This window comes from Aquarana catesbeiana, linkage group LG08 (genome assembly GCF_042186555.1).
Source record: "Aquarana catesbeiana isolate 2022-GZ linkage group LG08, ASM4218655v1, whole genome shotgun sequence".
NCBI lineage: Eukaryota > Metazoa > Chordata > Amphibia > Anura > Ranidae > Aquarana > Aquarana catesbeiana.
This window is the reverse complement of record NC_133331.1, coordinates 126,437,473-126,455,509: the sequence shown is the minus strand read 5'-3', so window position 1 is coordinate 126,455,509 and position 18,037 is coordinate 126,437,473. Positions and strand designations below refer to the sequence as shown.

Below are 18,037 nucleotides of genomic sequence, written 5' to 3'. Positions count from 1 at the left end.
GATGTGTTGACCAAGGCGAAGGCAGAGAGGAACTGAACTGGACAGCTTAAGTAACCAGTAGGACTGACGAACAGGATATCATCATCAGGTAAGTCACTGTGGAAAAGATTGGAGCTGGCAATTAACCGACAGCTGAGCGGCCTGCTCTGAGAAGGAAGGGTTGAGCCCAGCCCTGACTAGGGGGCTGTGATGTGAAGGGAGGCCAGAGTTACAAGGGGCTGCACTGATAAGGGGAGCCAGAGCTGCTGGGAGCTGTGATGTGAAGGGAGGCCAGAGCTGCAGGGGGCTGTAAGGTGAAGGGGGCCAGAGCTGCAGAGGGCAGCGATGTGAAGAAGGGACAGAAGACACCATTGGGGAGGAGTGAAGGGGGGCAAAGGACACCACTGTAAAGGGGAGTTCAGAACAGGGGGTCATGAAGGGGAACTGTGATATAAAGGGGATTGTGAAATAAAGGAGGGCGCTATGATGTAAAGGGCCTGAGTCACTGCACAAACATGCGATTCGGACTTCTGCTGGAAGAAAATGTTATTGATCGGACCTCTGTGAATTTTAATTCTATACCCCTGACTTAGAGTCTGATCTCAAAATGAAAACAAGAACTTCAAATATGTATTGAATATATAAAACATACCATCTTTTCATTGCCAAAAGAGGGCACAGTTGTAATGCAGAAATATGGTGAGTTTATGGAAAACCATACCCCTAGCAACAACTAAAATATCTTCAATCCAGTCTTCCAAAATTACTTCATTGCTTGCTTCCTTGTTGATCCAATGGCTTCAGTACTTTCTATGTCGTTGACTGGGAACAAGTCAGGAATACAGACTTCAATTTTTCTCCCCTTGCTGCATGCTTCATCCAGGTCAGAGACTCAGGAGGTATTGGGGCCAAGCACAGACAGGTAACTAGTAGATCCAGAAGTAGTTCAGCAATAGCAGCCCCTTTATTGCCTTCTGTGCAAATTTATATGGCTGCACAATAAAATGGTATGGGTTCTGTGCATGGAAATCCAAAAGAAATAATGCAGAATAAGGGTCATTACTCACAAAGGTTAGACTTTTAGGATAGCACATCAGTAATGTTTCAAAACCACAAAGGGCCTCTAAAACTGAAAAACAAATATTTTATATTTCAGCTTACCAATCCTTAAAAGTGCATTTTTTGGCTGCATTAGTTTTCCTTTTTTAGGCTTTTCTTCTCTCTGTTTTCAGTTCAAATCCTTTTTATTGAAAAAATTACGTTAAAAAACACACAAACAAGGGCTGACATAGCCAACATCTATGCAGTCCTTATATTTACCTCATTTGTACAACAATACACAAAATGAAAAAAACATCTATAGACCATACTAATTCGTCAAAGGGATGTTCAAAAATTTTCTCTTTTTTCCTATTTTTCCCTTTACCCTAGCCATTGAGCCCCCCCCCCCAACCCTCCCATACCACATTCACCCCCATCCACCATTCATTCTATGCTCCTCCCACATCACCCATAGCTTCCACGTTTTTTCAAATTTTTTATAATTACTCCTTTTCTTATATATATACTTCTCTCTACTAATTTCCTCCCTTACTTCTTTCACCCATTCTTCGATCGTCGGGGGTTCTTTTCTCTGCCAGTTCTTAGCTATGATCTTTTTCCCTTGAAACAGGCACCTAACTATTGCGGTCTGTGTGTCCCTTGCGATCTGTTTTTCCTCCATTAGGCCCAATAGACAAGTCTTAACACCCATGCCCAGCGACGTCCCAAATACGGAATTTATTTTATCCACTATGCCTTTCCAGTACCTATACAACTTGGGACATCGCCAGAACATGTGCAGCAGATCTCTTCTCTCTCCTCCACATGTTTGGCACCTCGTATCTAACCTTTTACCAATCCTAAACAGCTTTAATGGTGTTAAATACAGCCTATATATCAAATATAGATGAGAAACTGTCTGTGATAGAGAGAGGGAGACCCTGGGTCCAGAGGACAAAACATACTCCCATTGACTATCTGACAATGGCCCAACCTCCTCCACCCATTTCATCCTGTTTTTATCTTCCCCCCTGCCCCCCTGGTCCGATACTCTCAGATTTCTATATATATCAGAAATTAAACCTTTTGTAGATTCTGCATTAACCAGTTTTCTCAGAGAGGACATATCGCTCCATAGTGGCTCCTTTCCGATAAATTGTGCGTCTAGGGCGTGCCTTATTTGCAGGTATCTATAAAATGATCGGTTGGGGATCGCATATTCTTTCACTAGCTCCTGGAATATTTTCAGTCTCCCTGCCTTATAAAGCTGCGGCAAACAATGGATGCCCTGGCGGTCCCACTCCTCAATCTTCCCCATTGTTTTAAGTTCCTTGAGCTTATTATTTTCCCATATTGGGGAGAACTCCGAGAAGTCCACATACCCCATTATTTTTTTAACCTTAACCCAGCTCTTGACCATCATCCGAGTGGTGGGACATCTAGTGCCAAAGGAATCCGCTTCCAACGCTTTTACTATGGTATCATGGTTAGTGTCATTTAATAATACATTATTCCCTGCTACCCAATTCCCGGGCCTATTGCTCCCTCCCACATGCTGCATTTGAGACGCCGAGAAGTAGCAACCCGGGTCCGGCACTCCCAACCCACCCTTCTCACCCGGTCGCCGAAGCACCTGCAAACCAATCCTTGCTACCCCGCCCTTCCAAACCAACTCTCTAAATATGCTATCCATTTTATTAAACCAATGTTTAAGAATCCAAACTGGTGAGTTGTGTAGGATATATAGAATTTGCGGCATCCAAACCATTTTTATCAAATTGCAGCACCCGGCGACCGAAAGAGGCAGCCGTCCCCACACCCGACATTTCTGTTTAAGTTTTTTCATAAGTGGGACTAGGTTTTCTGTAATATATTGCTCCGGGTCCCTTGAAATATTAATCCCCAAATATTTCAACTGACTTACTACCTTAATTTGGGGAATTTGGTGTGGGAGGGGCTCCGTCAAAGGGTCTATTGGCAATATTGCTGACTTTTCCCAATTAATTTTTAACCTGGAAAAATGGCCAAAGTCCTCAATTATCCCCATAGCCGTCCTCAATGAGTCCTGTGTGTCCCCCAGAAATAACAAAATATCGTCCGCGTACATTGCTATTTTCTCCTCTCCCCTCCTTCTTCTAAACCCCTGTATCCCCTGAGATGTCCTTATAGCAGCGGCCAACGGCTCCATTGCTAGGGCAAATAGCAGGGGTGACAAAGGACACCCCTGCCTAGTGCCCCTTCTTAAGTGAAACCGCTCTGAACACTCCCCGTTGACTCTGATCTTAGCTCTTGGCTTGTCATATAATAAGCTCAGCCAATGGACAAAACTGGGGCCAAATAGAAATTCTGCTAGTACCTTCCAGATATAATGCCATTCCAGGCAGTCAAATGCCTTGGTTGCATCTAGTGAGAGAAGGGCTCTCTTACCACTATTTACTATGGGAATCTGCATGTTTAAATATACTCGTCTTATGTTCGTACTTGTAGATCTGTCCGGGATAAACCCAGTTTGATCTATATGAATTAGCTTTGGGATTATTTTTTTTAGCCTTGTTGCCAAGGCTTTTGCCAGAATCTTCACGTCCGAACATAATAACGATATCGGCCTATATGATGTCACATCTAACGGATTTTTCCCCTCCTTCAACAACATTATTATAATGGCTTCTGTCATAGACGCAGGTAGTCTACTGTCCTTCGTAGTTCCATTAAGCACCTCCAAAAGCATGGGAAGTAAGATCTTCCCATATTTTTTAAATATTTCTATGGGTAGGCCATCGGGACCTGGGGCTTTCTGATTTGCCATATCTGCCACAACCCTTTTTAACTCTTCAAGTGTTAGTGGAGCCTCTAGCATTTCCCGATCTTCTTTCGCGAGGGGGGTTAACTTTAGCCGCCCAAAGAAATCCCCCATTACCCCATCCACATCTCTTTGTGCCGAACTGTATAGGTTTTTAAAGTATTCCCTGAATTCTTCTAGTATTTCCGGGTTAGTTTTTTTAATTATTCCCTCTTTCCCTTCAATCGCTGGTATGGTGTTTGGGGAGGCATTGGCCCTAATAATCAGGGCCAAAGTCTTCCCAACACAGTCCCCCTCGCAGACGAACCTCCGTTTTTGAAATAATTTTTTCCTCTCCATCTTTTCCAAAACCAATCTACCATACTCGTTTTGCCTCTCCACCCACGCCTCATATTTAGGTGGGGTTGGTGACTCAACGTACTGTTCTTCCGCTCTTCTTACACTCTCCTTTGCTTTTAGTTCCTCCGTTTGTGATTGTTTGTTAATATAGGAAATTTTTTGTATTAAGACTCCCCGGAGAAAGGCCTTCAGGGAATCCCAAACTATCCCTAATGGAGCAGTTCCTAAATTTAGATTTACGAATTCCGCCAACCTTTCCATAACGGTACCTGTATCCTCAATAATCTCGAGCCAAAAGGGATTAACTTTCCAGTCACCCCTATTAAAACACCTCTCTCCCTTTATATCAATTGTCACTGGTGAGTGGTCTGAAATCCCCCTTGGCTCGTAGACTATTTCCTCCACTGCATTCAGAGCTTCCTCGTTGCCCAGCACTAGATCTATCCTGGACAGGGTGGCATGTGTCCTGGAGTGACAAGAATATTGTCTCACCTCAGGATGCCTCCTTCTCCAGATGTCCACCAATCCCACCTCATCGCAGTATTGTGAAAGAGGACTCTTGGGTGCTCCTCTACCGATGTTTTTTGGTGGGAACCTATCTATTCCATTATTCATAGCCATGTTGAAATCTCCGACCGCTATTACCGGGACCCCTGAAAAACCCGCCATAAATCCAGTCAAGTTATCCAAAACCTCCCTCCCAAATGGGGGAGGAATGTAGATGTTAGCTAATACACATTTCCTCTTCTCAATTAAACAATAGAGAAAAATATACCGTCCAAATATATCCACCTTACTCTGGCTGCAGGAGAAAGCCAACCCTGTCTTTATCAAAATACTCACCCCCCTTGAATAAGAGGAATGAGTAGAGTGATACTGTATCTGAAATTTGTTATGATCCATTATCTTAATTGAATCTTTATCTAAGTGTGTCTCCTGCAGGCAGGGTATTTTGACTCTCCCCTTATCTGCCATAGAGAGGATCGCCTGCCTTTTAAAATGATCTTTTACTCCCCGAACATTCCAAGAGCATATTGTAATCTGCTTTTTTAAATTCCGGGGTCTGTTACAGCCACCTCCATTGTTCATCATACAGTGGATCCTATATCCTTATATCTCTTAGCAAAATTAAACCACCTCTTATTGTGACTCTTGTGATTCTTGTGACTTAAGCTTCCACCTACCCCTCGCACCCTTACCTCAAAACATACATTCCTCCCCTCCCACCACCCACCCATCCACCCCCCATCTATTTTTTACCCCATTGCCCAATTTTGGGCCTACCCCTATGGCTTCTATTGTGACCGACCACATTACTTAAGGTGAGAAAAGAAAAACTGCAACCCCCGGACCCAATAAGAGGGGAGCTATCCCCATTATTACCATTGTGCATATAAACAATCAAATTTACATACTCCCCCCATCCCCACTCCCCCTTAAAATTATATTAATGTGCATATTGCTTTACCCATACAAAAAAAAAAAAAAGAAAAGAAAAAGGGAGAAAGAGTCCTCTGTTGACTACTAAACTCCTCGCTTTTCTACATTTCTTCTTCTCGCTGTACTCTTCCTTCATTTTTTCCTAACCAAGTTGCAACCTCAGTGGGAGTATCAAAATATTGAGTTTCCCCCAGAGCCACTATGCACAAGCGTGCTGGATACAATAATGCATAGTTAATTCTTAACTGTTGAAGCTTGCGCCTGCACTCCATAAATTTTGCTCTCTGCCTCTGAAGCTCAGGAGAAAAATCAGGATATATTGAGGTCCTTGCACTCCTATATTGTATATTCTTCATCTCTCTTGCCTTCCGAAGAATAGTAGTTTTATCTTTAAAACATAGCAGCTTAAAAATCAGGGGTCTTGGATATCGCTCCAGAGACCGAGTCTGGTATGCACTCTATGCGCACGCTCAATGGAAAAAAATTCTGAGAGTGATTCCTTCCCAAATCTCTCCTTTAACCAATCTTCCATAAATTTTACAGGATTATTGCCTTCACAACCCTCAGGAAGGCCCAACACCCTTAAATTCCCTCTGCGCAGTCTATTTTCCATACTATCCATTTTTTGCATGCATTCCTTAAGTTGCTTTTTCATAACTGAGACTTCTTGTCTTAAAGGAAACACATCATCCTCCATCTGACTAATCCTGTCTTCCAGGGCTGCTGTCCGGGTACAGACCGCTTGCATTTCATTTTTTACCGCCAGTAATTCATCTCTAATACTTTTCATTTGTACGGATAAATCGGCGATAGATAATTTACAGCTATTGACTGCTAGGAAAATGTCTTTCAATGATGGCTCCTTCTCGGCTGCTGGTGCTGATGCGCCATCTCCTAACTCCATGCTCGGGCCAGAACCCCCCTCCAACGTCCCGCTCGCCCCTGGGTCTAATGGCAAGTTCGCAGCTGCACCCCCGATGGGGGCTAGGCTTCTCCTCCCAGGCTGGCTAGATGCTAGATGCTGCGTCCCCCCTACATGGCTGCTCTTTTTAGGTGTCAGGTTTGCAGACTGGTTTGTTGTATGGGCGAACCATTCTAATTTGGCGGCCACCTGGCTTCCCTTTTCCTTGGGGTATCGCTGTGCGGGGGCCCCTGTGCCTTTCTGTGCTGATGCCTCCTCCTGCGCCTTCTTTCTGGTCATGTTGACCCAGCTGCTTCAGCGTGTACCACCCGGCAGAATTACCACAGCCTCACTCCCCCTGAAAAACTGCTCTTTTTCTCCACTGGCTAAGCAGTTGTTAATGTCCTGACCATGTGGAGGGGGTTCACATTGCCATGCAGGGTAACTCCAACATTCCCTATGTGTCCCCCAGGTCTCTCAGATGCGGGTCACTCACCCCTCCGATCCAGGGCTGATGATGCACAAGTCTGCACGGTACACACAGCTGCCACCGCCGCTCACGCTCAATCCCGGGCAAGCGCGCTCCCCTCTCTCTCACATGGTCTGCGCGCAGCTGTCAGTCCTCCCGGGAGAGCTTCGAGCGCGAGGACTTTTCCGACGCTGAGACCGGCTCTCCTCCCCTCCTTCCACAGCGCCGATCACACTGGTTGCAACAGGGTCTAAATGATTCGGGCATACGGCACTTCCCTCTTTGCTCTAAACTGTGATATCCAGCATGGGAGCGGGGATTGAGCAGGGACTGGGTCCGGCTGCACCACTCTCCCTCACCTCAGCATCCGGTCACCTCTTCTCTCTGTTTTCACCTGGTGATCTGGCCAGTAACACATTTCCTGCAGGTGTTTCCACTCTGGATGAAAGTGCAATGGAGACAACCTTGCACTGTCAGATTTAGATTGGCTTGACTAACAAGTTAAAGTCAAAGTCCAGCTAGCAATTTTTTTTTTTTGTTACCTTCTGTTTTCCTTTTTTTTTACAAAGGGACATATACAAATACAAAATATATATGGTAATAATGTTTATATGATTCCACGCATAGATACAGCATATCTTGAGTTGTGACAGAAAAATGTACAAGTGAGAAGTTGAAGGCATTAGGCACGCTCCTCGGAGATCTAAGGCATAGATAAACTGACCATAACTATCATAGTGCATTATGGGGTTTTACAATTTAAACAATATACAAGTAATTTATCAGTCTTTTTATGTTATGAAACTTTAGATAAAGTCCAAAAGAGAAAAGAAAAAGAGAGAGGTGGAAAAAAGGGGGGAGGGGGTGGTGGGCATAGCTCCCAACTATCCCTGATTTTGAGGGACTGTCCCTGATTTGGAACAAAGTCCCTCTGTCCCTCTTTCCTCCTCATTTCTCCCTCATTTTGGTCTGATCTATATCGTTTTATATAAAATGCACTTTTTATCTTTCAAAAAGTATTTCCCAGTGCTAAACCTTTCATCCAATTTCTAAATTGCTGCATTTGTACATTCCAAAAGCCAATATAAAGGAATAGTAGTGGTAAAAAAAAAAAAGCACTTGTGGGTTTAACTAATCTTTTTTTTTTTTTGTATAATTCACCTTTAAAAGGAGCATGGCAGGATGTGTGTCCTATGCCTACATACATTTTCCACCCAGTAAAACCAGGTACAGCTACATTTTACTTCCTGGTAATTGAGGGAGGCTGTGAGGCCCTTTATATGTCTGTTGTTCATTTTGGAGAACTACAAAGCAAGACTGCGGGGAGATTCCTATTTCCATAAGGCAGAGATACAATTTCCGGCAGCATTAAGGAAATGAATCAAAAGTGAGTGCCTATATCTGCCTCTTGCTAGGCCTGAATGGTGAAGAAAGAATGTAGCCAGATTGTTCACGAGATTGATATCAGTACATTTTTATTAATGCATTTACTTTTGTCCAAAAAAGGTATAAGTTTGGCAGAAGGTCAGAAAAAAATTAAGTATTGTACTCTCGGTTTCTCCACATCTCCAGCATAGGTTTAAGCAGCCCATAGATGAGTTCAACCCAAAAATTACACATATTCAAGGTGGATGGGGGAATCCTTCCCGTTGAGCCTCTGTGTTCTGAATGTGGTGAGACTTCTCTGGCATCAGAATACACTGATTGAGCAGAAAAAACCCGAAAGGGTGTCTACAACCACAGTACCCATACACAGATCAAAATGTGTCCAATTCCTTCTGAGCTGGCTGAATTGTGATCCTTGTATGGCCAGCTTAAGGTTTTTGGATACATTTTATGAAGAATCTTGGGTACCCTGTATCACCTTGTGTCAGAAAATTGTAATCTAACTCTTGGAACTTATTGGCAATGGATGAATATTGTATACTATATTGTCCCTTTGTCTGGGTGAAAATGAGACATCTAGATCCATTTTAACAAAAATGGAGGTATGAAAGTGCCTGGGGGTTAAATAAGGAATCGGTATGTGTGGGAAAGCAAATGACTTGGTGGTCTGCTTTTCCTGCTAACACTTTTTAAGCAGTTATAGTACCAGTCTTTTTTTTCCTTTTGGAATAAAAGTTTTATATAAATGATTAAAAGTTAACCATTGTAAGCAACTCTCTCAGCATTAAATGGTTTGTCCCAACCCTTTAACTGCCACTTTTGTTGGACAGCTTGGTCTGTTAAAGGAAGCTGACAACAGACTTACTGGCCAGATCATCAGTTGAAAATAAGGAAAAATACAAAAATGGAAAACAAATGCAACCATCACATCTAAGGTAAGCTGCATTTACATTTTTGTTTTTAATACCACTTTAATACCACTTTAACGGAAGCACGACAACAAGCAGATTTGAGGACCTTTGCTTTCTTGCTATTATATTGCCTCCCTTTATTTTTAGCTTCATGCCAGGATTTAAAGGATCACTCCATTTTCAGTTAGGTTTATAAAGAATTTCATGCTCAATTTACACACATTTCCCAGGAGGCTGAAAGATTCTGAAAACCAGAGCTCTGAGATTTTCACTTCTAAATGTTTTTATACATGTATTCTCTGTCCATTCTTTGTTCAGCTGTCACAGTTGGCACTAAGAAAACTCTTGTATCTATAGTTTTAGCAGCTCCTTTGGAGGTTTGAAGAATGCATGATGTAATAAGATGAAACAATAAACTGGAATGACTAGTCCAGAAGCTGTAAGCCCTCCCAGCTTTCCTGTATCTGGGGGCCAGTCACAACATGTACAGGTGAAATTAGGGCAGTCCTAAACTTACATTTTTAATCAATAATTTTATCTTTCGAAAAATAATTACACAATAATTGGTGTCATATTTGACATATACTGCAGAAAAAAATACAGATACTATAAAAATAAAGAAAACACAGACGTTGCCTGGTTTCCAGCCTGCTTATAAAGATCCTCCTATGACAGGCTAGATTAGAAATGGGGTTGATTCATTGGAGGAGCCTTGTCCATTTGGAGAAAGGCATTGGCCATTGGAGGAGCCTACTATATCACCAATGGGAGACCCTGCAGTAATTATCGGCCTTAACAGGAATATTTGGCTTTTCATTCATAAGTGGATACTTTTTACATGCAATATGGCAAGTTTACTATTACAATAGTTATGGCCATTTACAGTATATCAGAAGTGGCTCCCCTAACATACACGCATGGTGGAATAACTTCTACATATATACTACATAAGATATTTCATAGACTCATTTGGTTGTCTTTCTATTGAAGATCTGGTGGTTCCGGTGTGTGCCCGTTGGATACTGCACATTTGGTGGAGTTTAATATACTAGCCACTTTTCTTGTCTATTATACATCCCATCTGATCTCCTGAAGCAGCAGATTTGGTTCCAGGAAACACATCGAGATTGGGGGGTTTGCCCCCTCAGCTGTACCTCTCACTGTTGTTCTACCCATTACCAACTCCTGTGGATCAGTTATTACATGTTCCATCCATGTGTATACCTTGGCAGGCTGTCTGGGAGTGCTCAGATGAGACTGATTGATCTATTCAATGCAATGTAACATCTATGTATGAGATTCATTTTATACTATCACTTTTTAATGAATATATAAATAAAAGACATCATTTTTATATTATTTGAAGTTGGTGCCTTAAAAGTCCACTTGCCAGATTTTGTGTTTTTGGTGTGTATAATTACCTTAAAAAGGATGTGGCACCTAGTAAATCCAAGCCCCCACATTAGTTTATAGTTCTACTGTAGGTAAAGCAATACAGCTTGGCCAATAGCAAGTGCAATGCCACAAACTTCATCTACATGATGGTGCATATAAAGCTGGCCATACTCCAAATTTTCAAATGAACATTCGTTAGTAAATTCTCAGTACATTCAAGGACTTGACAAATGTTGTTCAAAAGTACTTTAAAATTTTGTTTGCTCGAGAGATTGTGGACACAATTAATAGAGTACTTCACATACAGCTGGAACTTTCGCCAGTGATCTCCTTGCTGGGGATATTGATGAGGAACAATTTGAGTGCCAGTGTTGCGGCTACTGTTCAATGCCCGTACAACTATAGCCATGGGATGGATGTCTTCTAAATCCCCCACATTTGAAGATTGGAGAAAACAGGTCAATATCACCCTACTCAGAGAACAACAAATATATACACGGAGAGGTTCTCCCAATCAGTTCTCGAAGCTCTGTGAACCTTGTATAGCAATGACGGCTTGGCCCCCTCTTCCCTGGTTTCCTTAAGATTATTGCAGTGCTAGTTAGTCCAGTTTTGAAAGTATTTCTCCTGGAGATCTGGTTACCAAGTTTATCATTTACCTTCTGAACACCATGGCATGAGGAATTTACTGAGCGATGCTTCATTTAATATATATATATCGGTTACTTGGTTATGAGAATGGGGTGCAACATGGCTTTGTTACTTCTTTAAGGTCTTTATTTTCTTTTTTTTTTGTTTTGCAGTGCTAGCATTATGATGATATCATTATTAGAGATGAGTGGGATTTGTCTGAACCGCTTTTTTTGTATGAACAACCTGTTGTTAGTGTTTGAGATGTCACTGTGCTTATTACTTGGCTCTCATATGGATGGGAGTTTTATTAACTTACTGATTAATATTTGAACATGTACGCTACCCACTTTAATGTGACAGTCATGTTTATGTTATCTTCAATTTTTTTTGTGTTTTGTACAAACTTTAATATTTTTCAATAAAAAGTATTTGCCCCAAAAAATGTAGTTTACTGCAGTCCATACTCAATTGACAGCTGACGCTAATATCTGACCCAGGAGAGAGACTGTTAAGTAAAAAGGACCTGCCTAAACTACTCTCTTCCCTATATAACACCCTACTTTCTATAGACATCCCATGTATGACTTCTCTTTATAAGCAATGCTCTGCTGATATCCCCTCCACAGATGACTGGGAAGAATGCCTGCAACACTCCTTGCCAGACATGACTGCAGCCAAGGATTGCTTCATTCAGTTTAAGTTCCTACACCAGTTATATTACACCCCTCAGTGATTATCTTGGATCTATTCTTCAGTGGTGACTACATGCCCCCCCATTGTGATATGGAGGTGGGCACATCTATTCACATGTTCTGGACGTGCCCACAGACCCAGACCCACTGAAGGGATGTGGTTCATACCATAAATACAGTAGGGTCTCTGAAGTTATCCATGGATCCTCATCTTTTTCTTTTGGGAGTTACAGATACTCTTGAGGCTAATAGTTATCAATAGCTTTTTGTTTTTTATACATCAGTCTAAGCTAGATAGGAGATACTCCTACATTGGAAATCCATGAACCCACCTAACCTTGGAAGCTGGAAAGCATCCTTTAATGTCACTGTGCCCTCTAAAAAAAACTATGTATGCCAGTAGGAACTGCCCAATTAAAATTTGACAAAACTTGGATAAACTGGGTTGACGCTCAGGGCATAACTGTATGAATCGTTTATGATTCCACTCTAGCTGTTACATATGTGTTTTGTATCCTGTATTGCATTTGACCTGCAGAGGCCACACCCTTGTTGCTTCTTCCCCGTCCCCCCCCCCCCCCCTACTTGGCCATACTAGTGGCGCCCTTTTTGGCCCTCTCAACCCTAACTGCCACATTCCTTTCCCCATTCATCCCCCCTTCTTCATTGAGTGGTATTTCACAATTCCCGGATAATGACACCTGTGGGATGTAACTGCTCTATCATGTATTTCACATAGATTCTACTGTTTATTTCCACGTTTACCCTCCAGCACAAAACTGTGCACATATCTTTTCGTATGCTGATGTATGTACTAAGTCTTTGGATTTTCATTATCGTTTTTTTCATGTTTTATTGTTAACTGGTTTTACAGTTTATTGTAAAAACTCAATAAACAAATTTCTGCTAAAACAAAAAATGTAGTTTGCTTTTAAAGTGGTTATAAAGCATAAACATTTTTTACCTTAATGCATTCCTTGAAAAAATGTTGTGGTGCCCGGATCTACCGCATTATTAGTATACAACTATTTAGATAATTAATATAGTAATTATTTCAACCTTTCACCATATAGTATCAACAACATGGAGCAGTCCATGCGACCACAAAAACTGCATATAAGAAAAAAAGAAAGGACAAGGCCTTCCAAAGGGGTCGCAGTAACTGAACACTACGGTTGAATGTAATTAAATTTTATTTAGAAAAAACACACCATAATATCAAATATGACAAAATACCAAAAATAGCGGTCTGAGTATAACCTTCCAAAACATTAAAAAAAAAAACGTTGTCATTTAAAAAGAGGAATCGCAGCTGCACACATATGTAGCTGTAAACTGATTGAAATGTGGATGAGCATAAACAAACAGGTAGGTATATCATGGGCCGTCCTAAGTCATTAGTACACAAATACAACTGTGGCACCTAGGATTAGGGGCTCTCATTTGTCTATTGGAGACACAGATATGGGTGAGAGTATCTTACATTGCTATTATTCAGTTGAACTTTCTGATTAGCTGTGGACTGACAACACCAACTCCCACTGCTGTGTTCCTCCCTCCCCATACCTACCTGTGATGGATCAGTGAACTTTTAAATGAGTGTTACACTTAAGAAGTTTTACCCCCGCAGCCTTGCTTACTGGACACTGCAGCCTATACAATTAAGCCACCTGTGCCTCCAACAGACAAATGAGAGCCCCTAATCCTAGGTGCCACAGTTGTATTTGTGTACTAATGACTTAGGACGGCCCATGATATACCTACCTGTTTGTTTATGCACATCCACATTTCAGTCAGTTTACAGTTACATATCCTGTTTAGGATGACCATAATCCACTGCTTAATTAAGAAGGAGGACAATAGTATATGCAATATATTGATCAACAATACTTCAATCAACTCCCATCACACATAGTTACATAGTTGGTGAGATTGAAAAAAGACACAAGTCCATCAAGTCCAACCTATGTGTGTGATTATATGTCAGTATTACATTGTATATCCCTGTATATTGCGGTCATTCAGGTGCTTATCTAATAGTTTCTTGAAACTATCAATGCCCCCTACTGAGACCACTGCCTGTGGAAGGGAATTCCACATCCTTGACGCTCTTACAGTAAAGAACCCTCTACATAGTTTAAGGTTAAACCTCTTTTCTTCTAATTTGAATAAGTTGCCATGAGTCTTGTTAAACTCCCTTCTGTGAAAAAGTTTTATCCCTATCATGGGGTCACCAGTATGGTATTTCTATATTAAAATCATATCCCCTCTCAAGCCTCTCTTCTCCAGAGAGAATAAGTTCAGTACTCGCAACCTTTCCTCATAACTAATATCCTCCAGACCCTTTATTAGCTTTGTTGCCCTTCTTTGTACTCGCTCCATTTCCAGTACATCCTTCCTGAGGACTGGTGCCCAGAACTGGACAGCATACTCTAGGTGCGGCCGGACCAGGGTCTTGTAGAGGGGGAGAATTATCGTTTTACAGGGCTTTTTTTCTCAGAGACAAGGTGCAGGAACTCACCCCCCTCCCCTAGGTCACACCCGTCTCCGCCCCCAGAACCGCGCATTGTCTCCACCCCTACACACCAAGCACCGCCCCCTTTAGAGAACAGGAAACCAAGTATATTTGGGGGGATATATAACAGATTTTTGTATAGAATTTTTTAATAAAAAGCAAAGAAATAAAATGTACAAAACTTTAGAAATATCCAGTAACCAAAGTAATCTCAGAGGCACTTTCATATATCCCCATATTCAGCAAGAGACAGCCCACATAAGTACACACAGCAAGAGACAGCCCACATAAATACACACAGCAAGAGACAGCCCACATATACACACAGCAAGAGACAGCCCACATATATACACACACAGCAAGAGACAGCCCACATATACACACACAGCAAGAGACAGCCCACATATATACACACACAGCAAGAGACAGCCCACATATATACACACACAGCAAGAGACAGCCCACATATACACACACAGCAAGAGACAGCCCACATATATACACACACAGCAAGTGACAGCCCACATATATACACACACACAGCAAGAGACAGCCCACATGTATATCCAGCAAGCGACAGCCCACATATATATACACACAGCAAGAGATAGCCCACATGTATATCCAGCAAGCGACAGCCCACATATATATACACACAGCAAGAGACAGCCCACATGTATATATCCTGGCAGCAGCATGAATAGACAGATATCTAAAAAACAAGACAACAATGACAGTTAAACAATTACCGAAAGCAGTCTTGGTCTTGGCAGACAGAAGTCTCAGGGCAGGAGAGGACAGAACAGGACACCACACCACACGGCAACAATTCCTCACAAAAGGAACATCCGCTCTGCTACAGGGAGAGGATATCACTTCGCCCTCCCCTCTCTTAAGGCTGCAGCCGGAACTATAGGAGCTGTGTCGTCTTATGCGGCTGTCAGCTCACTCCACCGGCTGGCAGCGGCATAAACTAACTGTTAAAAAAAAAAAAAATCCTGCTCCCTGGCAGAGGTGATGGAACGCAGTTCCGCCAAGTTCCGGCAGAAAAAAAGTTCTGTCGTTTTATCTCTGGAGTTGATCCCCTTTTTAATGCATGCCAATATTCTGTTTACTTTATTAGCAGCAGCTTGGCATTGCATGCCATTGCTGAGCCTATCATCTACTAGGACCCCCAGGTCCTTTTCCATCCTAGATTCCCCCGGAGGTTCCCCCCCCAGTGTATAGATTGCATTCATATTTTTGCCACCCAAATGCATTATTTTACATTTTCCTACATTGAACCTCATTTGCCATGTAGTTACTCACCCCATTAATTTGTTCAGATCTTTTTGCGAGGTTTCCACATCCTGCGGAGAAGTTATTGCCCTGCTTAGCTTAGTATCGTCCGCAAATACAGAGATTAAACTATTTACCCCGTCCTCCAGGTCGTTTATGAACAAAATAAATAGGATTGGTCCCAGCACAGAACCCTGGGGCACCCCACTACCCACCCCTGACCATTCCAAGTACTCCTTATTTATCACCACCCTCTGAACTCACCCTTGTAGCCAGTTTTCTTGTCCAATGTTTTTATTAAGATTTACACAAAGAAGAACAATAGAATATAAACATTGGTACAAGGGATACTGTCAAAATCATTTGATTTCTGATCAATATATGAACATATTGTGATATACAATAAAGGTTTAATAAATGAAAAATAAGAGAAAAAAAAGAAAAAAAAACAGAGCGTAAAGTATATGAGCTATCTACATTCTTATATATAGTATAAGATCGGGCTGAGGGCCTCTGATCAATTTGTGGAACCTATAAACCATGCCTCCAGACCACCCTACCACCCCAATGGGTGCAAGCTGTGGAAGGGTGGGGGCATTTAAAAACACTTGTTACAATGAGAACCTGAGGTAAATTAAATGGAATATATTATAAATCAGGGTCCTGACCTGCTTATTTGTAGAATTTCGATTGCTCAAAATAAATATACTGATACAATAAATCATACTATTATTTATAAATAGCAAATAATGTAGTAATAGTAAAAGAGTATCCCAAAAATATGTATCATAGTAGAGAAGAGAGAAAGTAAGAAAATAAAGGAAAGGAATAAGAGAAAGAAAAGAAGAAGAAGAAGAAGAATCTCTGCAGGTGGTGGCCCGGCTCCAACAGATATTTTGACAGTAAGCAATCAAGAATCCTAGTAAGGTAACAGTAACGACTGGTCAAAATCATAGGAGAAGAAATGTTTAACCCATGGTTGCCAGATTTTGCAAAATTTATTAATGTTATTGTCCTCAATAGCTGTCATTTTGGCATATATGAGGGCTTTATTCATTCTGTGTTTGGCTTCCGCTGCAATCAAGGTTTTAGACTTCCAAGCTTTTGCTATAGTTTGCTTGGCTGCAGTGCTAAGCTGGATAAATAACTGAAATTGGGTGCGGGTAAGCCTAGTGGGTTTCAAATTTAGGAGTGCCAAAGCTGGGTCTGGGGGAATAGAGGTTTCCAGAGCTTTAGAGGCCATTCCAAAAATATTCTTCCAAAATTCTTGAGCTATGGGGCATTGCCACCATATGTGAAAGTGGGTACCTGGTGCAGAACAACCTCTAAAACAGTTAATTGGGTGTGTCGGAATAAATTTTGCAATTCTGGCTGGTACTAAGTACCACTGTGCTAAGACTTTAAAATTTGTTTCCAAAGCATAGCAGTTCGGGGAGGAATTCTTAGTTGCTAACCATATATCGGACCAGTCATTAGTGTCAAACACTCGGTTCATATCCTGTGCCCATTTATCTGTATAAGAGGGTAGTGAACCATTATGAGTCTCAGTAAGTTGTTGGTACAAAGATGAAATCAAACCCCTCACATGTGGGTCGCTTTTACAAATACGCTCAAATTGTGTCATTTGATTCATTGTTGAGCCTGTGGTAAGAAGTGGAGTATAAAAATTTTTGATTTGCAAATAACGAAAAATTTCAGATCTAGGAAGCCCATACGTTTCACATAGCACCGGAAATGCATGAATAGCGGTATTGTTACTTAATTGAAAAAATCTAATTAAATTCATGGAAGACCATGCAGCGAATGATTTCGGGAATTTCCAAGCAGGATAGAAGGGCGGGTTCCTAAGGAACGAAAGAAGAGGATTATGCGGGGATTGGAGATTACAAGCTCTGTTAAATTTATCCCAAATAGCCAAAGAATGTTTCGTTATGGGATTAGATAGATGTGATCTATCTTTAGGTTGGAGCCATAGCATATTGGCCACAGATATAGGGTCGCTGTCAACTGACTCAATATAAACCCAAAGGGGTGTTTCTGTCATTGAGTGATATTTAGGAAGGGGTGATAGTTGAGCAGCGTAGTAATAGGAAGTGAAGTGTGGCAGACCTAATCCGCCATTCAATTTTTTGAGAGTGTAGTTTTGGAAATTCTGGGTTTAGTGTTTTCCCAAATAAAAGACATGACTCTACGTTGTGTGAGTTTTAAAAAATATGTAGGTAACAGGATAGGTAATACCCTAAACAAGTATAAAAATT

The 18,037-nt window shown here is 41.5% G+C and overlaps 1 long non-coding RNA gene across 1 annotated transcript; it reads right to left on the bottom strand.

Moving 5' to 3' along the window:
- Positions 1-142: 142 nt before the first annotated feature.
- LOC141105295 (uncharacterized) lies at positions 143-15,470 on the bottom strand. Its single transcript, XR_012235554.1, has 3 exons — positions 15,251-15,470; positions 1,141-1,219; positions 143-995 (listed from the first exon to the last, which is right to left on the bottom strand). It is a non-coding gene; the product is annotated as an uncharacterized lncRNA (long non-coding RNA).
- Positions 15,471-18,037: the final 2,567 nt, after the last annotated feature.